Source organism: Pseudopipra pipra, chromosome 5 (genome assembly GCF_036250125.1).
Source record: "Pseudopipra pipra isolate bDixPip1 chromosome 5, bDixPip1.hap1, whole genome shotgun sequence".
Taxonomy (NCBI): Eukaryota; Metazoa; Chordata; class Aves; order Passeriformes; family Pipridae; genus Pseudopipra; species Pseudopipra pipra.
In genome coordinates this window covers 22019863-22031010 of record NC_087553.1, presented here as the reverse complement: position 1 = coordinate 22031010, position 11148 = coordinate 22019863, and positions in this window count along the sequence as shown.

Here is an 11148-nt window from a genome sequence, read left to right as displayed (position 1 = left end):
AATAAGTCTAGCTAAAGTAAAGATGAAGTTCAGTGTTTAATTTCTATGTCTAATGTATTTGAGATCCATGAAAATGTAGCTTAGCGTCTGACACTTGGAGAGTGAGGTTTTTAAGCAGCTTTTCAAAAACTGAGAAATACATTTTCTTTTTTTTTTTACCCATTCTGTTTATCTGATTTTCACATCTCTTTCAAGTAAGTTGATCTGAAGCTTTATATTAAGTATCTAAAGCTCAGAGCAAAGGAGGTACCTGGTATTGATATGCTCTGTAACTCCCTCTGAAAAGGAAGCTTCTAAACTGCATCTTCTGGGGGAGCTTTAATTTAAGGAAAAGGTATTGCATATCATTTTGATTTGTAGAAACAGCAGTAGGGAAAATAGCTAATCACAGTGTCAAAACTTTCTACTGCCCTCAAAAACTTTCTACTTCATTTTATTACAGCAGATTTTGCACTCACATCAAATAGTCTGGATATAGCTCACATCTAGCTGTTGTATCTTAAACCAAGTTAAACTGATCTGTATTATCTAGTTGATGGTACTGATCTAGAGTTTCAGTTACTCATTTGAAGGTCACTTTGGTTCAATATTTTTTAGTCCTTGCTCTAGATTTTTAAGTTTTGGTTGATATATCGTTTCAGAGAGATCATGCTTTAGGTAATGTTTTCTCACCTAGCTCTGGCAATTGAGTATGGAGATCTCAGTCTATTGGACAATTTTGCATACCCACTTTAACAAGAGAGAGTAATTAAATTCCTCATACTAATTAAGGTAGGCCAGGATTCGGACTTCTAGTCAAACTAGTACCCTACCCATGCCCACAGAGTCCATCAGAATGCACTAATGTGGTATGTTCTTCAGTTTCTTCATCATTAATAACAATATCAAACATATGTTGAAGCATTTCTGTCCCCTGTCATCTTTCAGAACAATAACAGAAGTTTAGAAAATATTGCATGAAAATATAGAAAATATTCCAGCCTTCACCCAATGGGAATAATTGTCTAGTCTGTGGAATTGATTTTTCTACTTAAAATTGAAATGTAGCCACTTTTCTACAGGTGCTTTGCAATTTAAATTTATGTGTGTGTGCATGTGTGTGAAGCCCCACATAAGCTCTATTTTTCTGTCTTCTGGGCAGCTTACTATTGAAGCCTCTGCAAAGATAACATTAGTCTCTCTACATATAACTCTGAAATAGAACACCAACACATTCTGCTGCGACAGCAACTTTATTTACCCTCTTAGGGAAGGTAAAGATGTATTTGCCTGAATTCGAAATTCAATGTGTATTTTATTAGATCTCCTTCTGACACAAAATTCCTCAGGGTTTTGTATGCAACTGTAGCTAATCTTCTGCAAAAGTCTTGCAAATAAACAGATATGGAAATTTTTTTTCAAACTCCCCCGATTGTGGCATAACACTGTTGGCAAGAGCTGCTCTAAGACAAGACAAAAAGAAAAAATCAGTCTAAGCCTTCTAAAAACATTCACATCAGCAGCATGAAGTGATTCCTGAATGACAAAAATGTCTTCACTGATGGTAGTCCCTGCAGTATGTATAGCTCTGGCCAAGTTTGGTGAAGTCCTTTTGGAAATGCCCTGACTAGCTCTGCTGATGAAAATCCAACCTGGACTCTAGATATTAGCTAAGCTCTCCATGTTTCTTGCCAAGTAAGTTACAGTAAACTGCCATGGGACTGAAGGCATTTGTCAGATCTCTGATCCCATTTGCTTAATTATGCTATTTGACCATATTGCTTTACAGGTTAATAGAAAGGAATGTAGTCTGAAAGCAGGTCTCCAGAAAAGTTACATCTTTTAGAAGTATTTTGTATTGCAGTTGTCTATTTCACTGGATGCCAGCTCATTGTGCTATATTACAATACATAGTGAGGAGGCTATTCTTGTGGCTAGACTGGTACAATCAGTTCAGCAGGCTCTCTCAGGGAATGTCTTTCTATACTAGTAATTACCTTCATTATTCTATTCAAGAGCTTAAAACCTATGTGTGGTCTAATTTCAGACTGCACATCACTCATTCATTGCAGTTTCTTAAGTATATGAATTGGTACTTGTGCTGGAAGGTTAATTGTTCCTCTCTAGTGAATAAGCTGAGGTTTAAAAATAAGGGCCAGACTGTCAAAACACTTGAGTCTTTGGTTTTCTTGAAGCGTGCCATCAAAAAAAGAAAGAGATTGAGACACCTAGGAAATTCTAGAGCATTTCAATGTACTCTTTAGCTGTTCTGAGAATTCATTGAATCTGAAGGCCTTTTATGGTTTAGATATCTCCAATTCATTGAGTTTATAATATTAATTTCTTTCTTTTTTTAAAGCTCACATTATCACCATGTACTATCATGTTGCAGAAGTAGTAACTCTATGACTACACATGCCTTAATTTTCTTTTCCTTTTTTTTTTTTCATATTGCTTATGCTTGAGTGGACTTAAAGTGTTGGCAACAGTTTACAACTGTGGTGGTTAAGAAATATTCTTCACCTCACTGCCTGTACATTGCAGCTACTGCAGCATCTTACTAAACCTGGCAATTTTGTTCATATTTCATTCACTTTTGCTCTCCATACTTATTCCCTAACATCCTTATTGCTAGTGTCAAAACTCTTGGAGTTTTGACAAGGACTTCTTGGAGTGTTCATGACCAAGAAAAAACCTTGCAGGCTGCTCTCTTTTGGGAAGAAGCACCACTCAGTTCATGTCTGTGTTCATATGTGGGAAGGCAGTTGCTTGCTTAGGGCCATTGACTCACTCACCTTTGTTCCCCTGCCCAAAGTCAGGAAGCTGCTTTATGGATTGTTACCTAAAATGAAGCCAAACCCTCACTTTGTTTCCCTCAAATCTGGGTCTCCTCTGCCCTACCCTGCCTTATAATTATGCATGGATGTTTAAGATATTGAAAGAAGGGTATCAAAGGTCTCAATAAAATTCCAGGTTTCTCTAGCATGAGCTTCTCTCAGGGGTAAAACAGCTGAATTTAAGGTTTGGTGCCATGGGTAACTTCAGCTAATGGTTTTCTAAACCTGTTGCAGAAAAGTTTGCTCATTGGTAGGATGAGCAAGATAAGATGGAGTGTCCCTTTAAGTTAACTACATTTTTATGATATTCAATATGGAGGAAGCCCTGCCATGTGAAATAATCACTATAAGTTTTGAAGGTAGATTTAATAATAGAGTAGAGGGTTTCAGAGGCAACTTCAATAAAAATGATAAAAAGCTCCTTTAAAGCTTTTTGCTTGACATTTCATCATATCCAATGCTCTTGTCCATTGAAATCTTGAACAAGAAAAACACTTATTTAACATCTAATTGATCCAAAAGAAAATGTTGGTATTTTAATGGAAATCTTTTCCTTCAGGGCTTCTGAATTTATCTGAAATCCAGAGTTGGCTTATGGGAGTAGCAAAAGGGGTGTTTCTTGTCAACATACCTCTTCAGTGGATTTAGTGTCTTGGCCAAATTTATCCAGTGAGGCACAGTAAAGAGGTCCTACCCTGAAAAAGTATTGAAGTTGTTCCTTTTGACAGGCCATATATCAGGGCTAGATCCTGAATCAATTATCTTGGATTTCTTTATTGGCCACCCAGTCTATACAATCGGCAGAACTCTTAGAATTAGTTGAGCAAAACTCTTTAATGTCTTTGAGGTGATTCTGATCCAGGAAAAGAAAGTACAATATATGTCATATTAAAACTGACTTAATGCAAATTTTTTAGATCTGTCACTTCTGATCTCAGCCTACAGAATTAGTCAGGCATTTAGCATCAGTCAAAAGGAATTTGCTGTAGAATATATCTATATATTTTAATGACAAATTAGGAAACATAGCCAAGCTATGATTTTCCTCTTCCCTGAATATTGTGGATAAGGGAGGTGGAGGCAATATCCTTTATTCTTCTAGCCAAACTGTTTTGATTTTACAGTTGAGACTGCATCACATATCTTGTGCCAACTTCATGCTGTGCTAATATAATTTACCAAGCACACAATGCTAAGAAAGAACAATACAATCCAGAGGAAAATCAGCTCATTCTGGTTTCTGCAAAAGAAGTTGCAAAGAACAGTTTATTTCAAAATAAAATTAAAAATCATTTAGTTTTGTTCCTTCAAGCAACAAATTAATTACAGGAGAAGGAGGTAATTGCACAAGAGGATTACCCTTTGCTTCTGTAGATAAAAGAGCAGCAAATCAGGGTGACAGAAATGCTGTGAAGAAAATGGTAGGGGAGTCAGCAGATGACCATTTTTTCTACTGATGTATTTGCATTAGAGTAATCTCATAATTCTCTATTGTTGGCTGGAATTATATCACACAGAGTGTTGGCCTGGGGTATGCTCACTGCTTCTCTCTGTTAAAGAGGTGGGGAATTGGCTCAGACACATAACAGAGTAAGAGCTAACTTCCTGCAGGAACTGCCTAGCCCTTCTTACTTGGTTATGAGACCTGAACACCTCAAAGGCAGGCATGCAATTTACATAGTTTATTTAATGCACTATACTTCAAGCTAAGCTATCTTAGCCTAGTTCTAGATGGTGGGTCATTTTCTTAAGTAAAGAATGAAAAATAATAGCTGCTGGAATTTTATCCTTCCTAGTGTTATGATGATTGTCTTGTCAGTGGTAGGGCTTGAACCATGGCCATGGGAATCCTGCAGTCTAGTTTTGCCACAAGACCTTTAAGGTGTAGCAAGCGACCTATTCAACCTAATACTTTTCTCACAGCAGGGAACCACATGAGTTAATCATGGGTTTATATGGATTTATTTTTTTTTTAATTAACTGTAAAACAGTCTGGTCAATGAGGTCTTGTTTCGAGTCTGTTAATTACCCACACATCCTATATTCACAGTACAAATGGCACACAACAACTGTTGAGGAATATTTAATCTACCTCATCTCTGGTGCCCAGCTAACACTGCATATTGTCTTCTAGTACACTATGGACTGCTTTTCTGTTGCAGTACTTTAGAATTGATGTATCCAGATGGCTCAGAACAGTAGGGATCAGCCTCATGAAGGCTTTCTGAGGGTAAGAGCAGGAGAGTTATCTGTACACATGCCCAAACAACCAACAGCCAAGACATTGCTTCCTGAGGGATGTTTTTTCTCCATGGGAGAGGGATCCAGTGACCTACTAAGGGCAATGCTGCCTTCTTGAGGCAACAAGATGGTCAGGGAGGGTGTGATTGCTGTTTAGACAGGCTGCATTCTCTTCTAGCTGCAACCTGCTAACCAAGTGTCAGAGTGTACCAGAGCACTTCGCTGACAGGGCTGAAACAAGCCTTCACTTCAGGCACAACGATGTGGCTTTGGTTTAACATTTAGGAGACCTTAGCCAAAACTATAGGCTTCTGTAAGGATAGTCACCCTGCCCAGTTTTGCCCTTTAATGAGAAACCTTCTTTACTGTTTCCCCACCTGCAAAGGGGGAAAAGGGCAGAAAATTACCATACTCCTTTTTTATAACATTGCCTTTCAGTTTCCAAACCTAAATGTGTTAAATGTTTTACATTAACTGAAGTATCCAAAGCACTTGTTGTTCAGTGTAGGTACCTGAATGCTTACCTCTTGTCAGTGTATATGTGAGATTAAATCCTGGCTGAATCTCAGCATTTTCAGCTAATGGCTAGGCATATTTTATCATCTTAAAAGGACTGTTAGAAAAATCACCGTGCTGCAGAAATACCAGCTTGTTATATGTGCATCAGCTGCTAGTCCACCTTCCAGTTCTTTCCTGAGCTGTGGATTAGACATTTGGTACACAGCAACAGGGACTCTCCGAATAGCATGTCAGAATTGATGACTGCCTGGCAGCCTGCTCTAATCTCTCCTCTGGAAAAATTACCAACTGTTCCATTCTGTTGACATGAAAAATACATCCTTTCAGCTTTAACAGCTATAAACTGGGGCTGTCCCAGTGTCAGGCAGGTTCAGATTCAAGAGCTGGTGACAGGACAGGGTTGATAGTGGTGGCAACCATCTTGCCATCTGTCATTTCTGATGTAAACCCTCTCAGTTTGGTGTCAACCCTATGTTATGCTAAACACTACAACCAAAGAGCAGAATTATGGTGCCTTTATTCTGTGTATCTAAAAGATGTTTTCAAAGCCCTTTCCTGGCATAAAGATCAAGTGGCACACAACATATTCAGTAGAGTTGGTCCAGAAACAGCTTTCATCCCTGGAAAGCTTAAACATTTAAAAATTAGTTTCTCCTTTGGTCCACAGAGGCAGAAATTTACGGAGAGAAAACGCTTTCTGAAAGCCTTCAAATTAGAGATGCTGAATTCTTTTGATCAGAAATTATATCTTTCATTCTGACAAAGGACAAGTAAAGGGTTGACACTTCAAATCTTCTCAAATACAAGACTGAAAAACTGTACTTTCAAACTCTTCTGAGAATTGGCTCTAGTTTTAATGCAAGACTGTTGCTTCTATCCAGACTTCAACCTAAATTTCAGTTCTTAAAAATACCCAAGTTCCTGATGTTTTAACGTAATTCATGTGAAAATTCAGAAACAATTTAGGATCAAGATTAAGACTGTTGCCGAGAAGTAGAAAGCCTTTAATTGTCCCTTCCAACCCAAACTGTTCTACGATTCTAAGATTTTTCTATTATTGGTGGGTTTTTTTGGTTTATGCTCTGTGAAATGGATTGGGGGAACAAGGGGATTTTTTTTTTGGTATATGCTGTAATGATGACTATAGAGAGAAAACTAGAGATTCACTGTGGATTAAGTTCTGGGTTAACTGTGTGTTTTCATAATATCATTTCTAACTTAATTACTCCAGAATTTCCACTTATTTACTATAGCTAATAATATCAGATCCGGAAAGGTTGTTTGATAATTCCAGGGGTTAGCATTCTTTTTTTTCAGGGCTGCAGTGTGATTTTAAAAGTTCATAGGAGCCCCTGAGCTAGAATACCAATAACAAGATGAAGATTGTCTGATGTTCCTGAAAATGCCTGCATTGTTTACAAATAGGGATAAAAATCTCTTCCTGGAGTGAGATAGAAAACTGCCAGGTCCTGTGCTGTAAATCCAAGTAAGCTGTGGAAGATAACAGGAAAGGAAAAAGAAACAAAGGTGAAAATCTGACCCTTGCAGCCTGGAGAGCCTGAATTGGTCAGTGTGCTGCAGCCCAGTGTCATGGAAACAAACCTCGCCACTGTCTCCAGTCCCCACACCAGAGAAGTTGCAGGCAAGAATGGCAATTGCAATTGTTCTAACCATTGTCTGATCTTATCTGTTAGCTTTGCTACAACACTACATTCAAAATCCAACCTAATACAGAAAAGCCTCATTATTACAGTTTAAAATTTAATGTAGAAAAGTGTATGTGTGTGAGAGTGGAAGGGTGTAATGAGCAGCCAGAGTCCTGAGGCTTTCTGCAGACGGGCTGTGCTGATTATTGTGTGTATTTACTCCTCTCTTTTAGCTCGTACGTGCATGGTGTTGATAGCCATTTCTTCCTTAGTCTTAGGCTGCTGTTTGGACTATTTTTCACACTTAATCACTCTACTTCCATGCTATCTTTTAATTGTTATCTCTAAATCTGCTCTTACCAGAACAATAGGAGCTCCTCCATCCCAGTGTGGGTGGAATGGTCCAACAGCTGTCTGGGGTCAAGCCACACACTGGGTTAGTTGCAAGCCCTGCCTGGCTAATGCTTTAGGATCTCTATGTTATTATTACCACCCTGATTGGCTGTCCATGTTTTTCATTGCTACTTTATAGTGCCTTTTTCTCACAAGCAGAAGTATATGCCATGCAAACATACCTGCCCTCAGGCTCTGTGAAGATAGAATGAAATGGCCATGGCACAATCTACAGCAATTCTACCCCTCAAGGGACCCAGCAGGCCCCTTTCTCCCATGTCTTAGCCTGTCTAGCCAGGCTGGAAAGTACAGTTGGTGCAGAAACTGCTACACCCTGTGTCTCCTTACCAGGTTGTTGGCTTTGCCCTGTATGTAGGCAGCACTGGTCAGCGACTGCAGGGACACAGGCAGCCCAGAGAGCTTTACACCAAGTTATTCCTATCCCCTTTGGGCAGCAGTAGTTCTGTCTCTGCTAGAGGTGGCCAATTCCTCAAGGATGAGGGGCTGGGATGACAACAGGCTGTCATGTACCCAATCAGACTAAGCTGCTATACTCTGGGGGCTGGGTGCAGGAAAACCTGAGGAACATTCTACATTGCCAGTGGCTCTTCACAAGGGAAAGGGAACCATGCTGGGGGTTTAGCAGAAATCCAGAGGTTGTTGGTCGCAGACAGACAGCTAACACTGTATATGACTGTGCAGAGTTATTTGGGTTGTTCTTGCTTGTTCAAATAGAGTCATATGTTTTGCATTGTAGTCTTGGTGCCGAAACAACCAGGTTCAAGTTGCAAAAGCCTTTTGATGTCAGAGCAAGATGACAGCCCAAGTGCTACCAGCACTCTATTTCAGCTGTGTTGCTATCTGAAAATGGCTTCAGGCCAAGAGATATTTAGAGGGGTCTGAATAAAATAAGCTGAGTGTTGAGGTGTTTGTACTAAAGGAGGTAAATTAGGCAGCCAGGGGAAAGGAGCTGCTCACCCAATATATTGTTAGTAATAAACCTACTGAGTATTGTGTTGCAGGTAGCAAAGTGCAACTGCAAGGCTTGCCAGCAGGAGTGGCAAGGGAAGCAGAGCTATGCTCCTGTTTGGAGCAAAGGTGGAACCTCAAGGGTTGCATGGTCATCTGCTGAGAATGTCTATACACCAACAAGCTTCTTTGCTTTCCCTGCTTCACGTCCAGTTACTTTGCACACTGGAGGACATTGTGGTAAGTAACACAGTGCAGTGCCTCTTACTTCTTAGCAAGTCTTGCACAGTAAGCCATAGGAAAGCAGATTACTGATAGCACAGAGGTGGGGAAAGGTGCAAATGACACAGCAGTCTATGTAGAAAAAACTATTTGTTACTGCTCTAAAGTGAGAATAAAACAGAAATAAGCAACAGTTGGTTTCCTTGTTGCTAGAATATCCTAAAATAAACTCACACTGGGACAAGTCCAGACAATTCCTGAGACCCTGTGCTGTTACCTCAATATAAGGTCTTCAGCCTCTAAGTCACAATAAGAAAAATCAAATTTATTGGGTGTTACAACAAATCTTAGTGTCATGGGGGGTGAAAAATCCCCTGTGATGTGAGTGTACTGTTCAATGCCAACATTGCTCTCTAATAGGAGCATGTCTGTAATCTAGTCAAACAGGCTTAGTGTTTCTTTTATGTTAACTTATTTATTGCTGTAGATTGTGCCTCCTTATTTCTGCTCATAAAAATCTTTCAAGCTAGAACATAAAAGTGTCTTCTATGTTTGCACACCCCGTTAGCAATTGCCTTATTACACCCACTCATCTATTCCTTTTCTTCTAATACTGACTGCAATGCAGATTACATGGCCAGAAAATGAATGTCTTGCCAAAGCTTAGGTGCACATCAAAATTGCCTTCTGAACCACCACGGACTTCAAATTCTATCAAATCCCTCTTCTTGTATGCTGTGAGCACTGCCAATCACAGAACTAATCCATTTTCACAAACAATTCTTACACTGAATGGCAAAATGACATCACAGGAACTGTTAATGTAAGAGATTTGTGCAATACAAAGAGAAGCAAGTACTTGGTGTGTTCTGCTGGGCCCAACTTTAACTGCATTCACAATTCACCATTCAACAAAGCCAGTCCAGAGATCTGAGGAATAATAAGGTCCGAAGTGCTGTCACCTTCATGGCTGGAAGGTTGGCTAGGGAAACCTCAGCATTTGACATCAGGCAGGAGGCTGGTTGGATGAACCATGTGAGTTGATTAGTGACAAACAGAATATCTGTTTCATTAACAAGTAATGAAATTTCTAAAGATCCCTGGTCATTGCCATGAGCCAGTATAAACATATGGTAACCTTCAAACTATCAATATTTGAGGAAACAGTGGGTGAAAGCCGATGTGGCTGTGCTCAGGGCTGTGCTGCCTGAAGACAGTATGTTTAAAATGCTTCTGTCAGGTTATGTAAAGTGTAGTGATGGTGGTGCTGGTGCAGGAAAAATGGTGTTCAGTAAAAAGGAATTGAGATTTGGCCCAACACCTCTGTCCATCTGACTCCCCCGTGCCTGCTTGCCAGGAGGCAGAGACCTGGGGCCTCAGAGTTGTCAAGAAATCCCCCCACTTACACATCCTTGACAGATCAAGAGGGCCTCAGCATAAAGCAATTACAGCAAACTGGAAGAAAAACCCTGACAGTGAGTCAACAACAGTTGGGAGTGGGGGTGGAGGAAATCCAAGTTATAAAAGTGTAGCAAGGGGGTGGCATGGGGTTGCCTGCAGCTATTACAAATAGCAAATGATGATAGGACTGGAAAGCTGTTTTGGGTACTAATGTGACTGGGCTTGAATGCTTGGAATAACCCTAAGCGAGTGTCTCAGAATGCTTTCTCGAGACCCTGCTCTGTAAATATAACTTAAAACTGCTCAGAGGAACCTCCTAGTTGACTCTGAAAACTGTTGATGTTCTTCCATGTCTTTATTGCAGTAAACAGCTTTACACAAGGCCAGGTTTTATGTTTACAACAGTACTGCACAAAAAACTTCTTTTCATAATCCTGTGGCTAAATTCCCAATTCAACAAAACAGTTATACTGTGAAGTGTTTGGCCAAGTCTCAACTTAAACTGGACTGGAAGGGCATGAGTCCAAAGCAGTTAAGAAGTCCATCATGCATTTTGGCTCAGGGGACTGAATGTCTCATTGATGGATTGATTGATTATTGTATGACTGATAAACCAAAGATATGGCTGAGCTGAGTCCATGCTTCCCTGTTGAATCATGAAGGATTATTCAGTCTGCCTTTCTTACAGTTACCTTCTTTGAATGCACTTCATGTGCTGTAGTGTGAAAAAAAATTTATTAACTGGCTTCATGGCAAAAACCACACCTCGATTACTTATGGTGGGGACCCAATTAAAGAGAAGTTGATTAGTAAGTACATTTATGAGTCCCTCCCAACTTGAGATATGCTGCAATTGCAGCCACAGTAGTCTAAGTTTTATAGTGATGAAGAAACCATCCTAGAAGGGAGGTACATGCACTGCATATTACATATGATGAAAC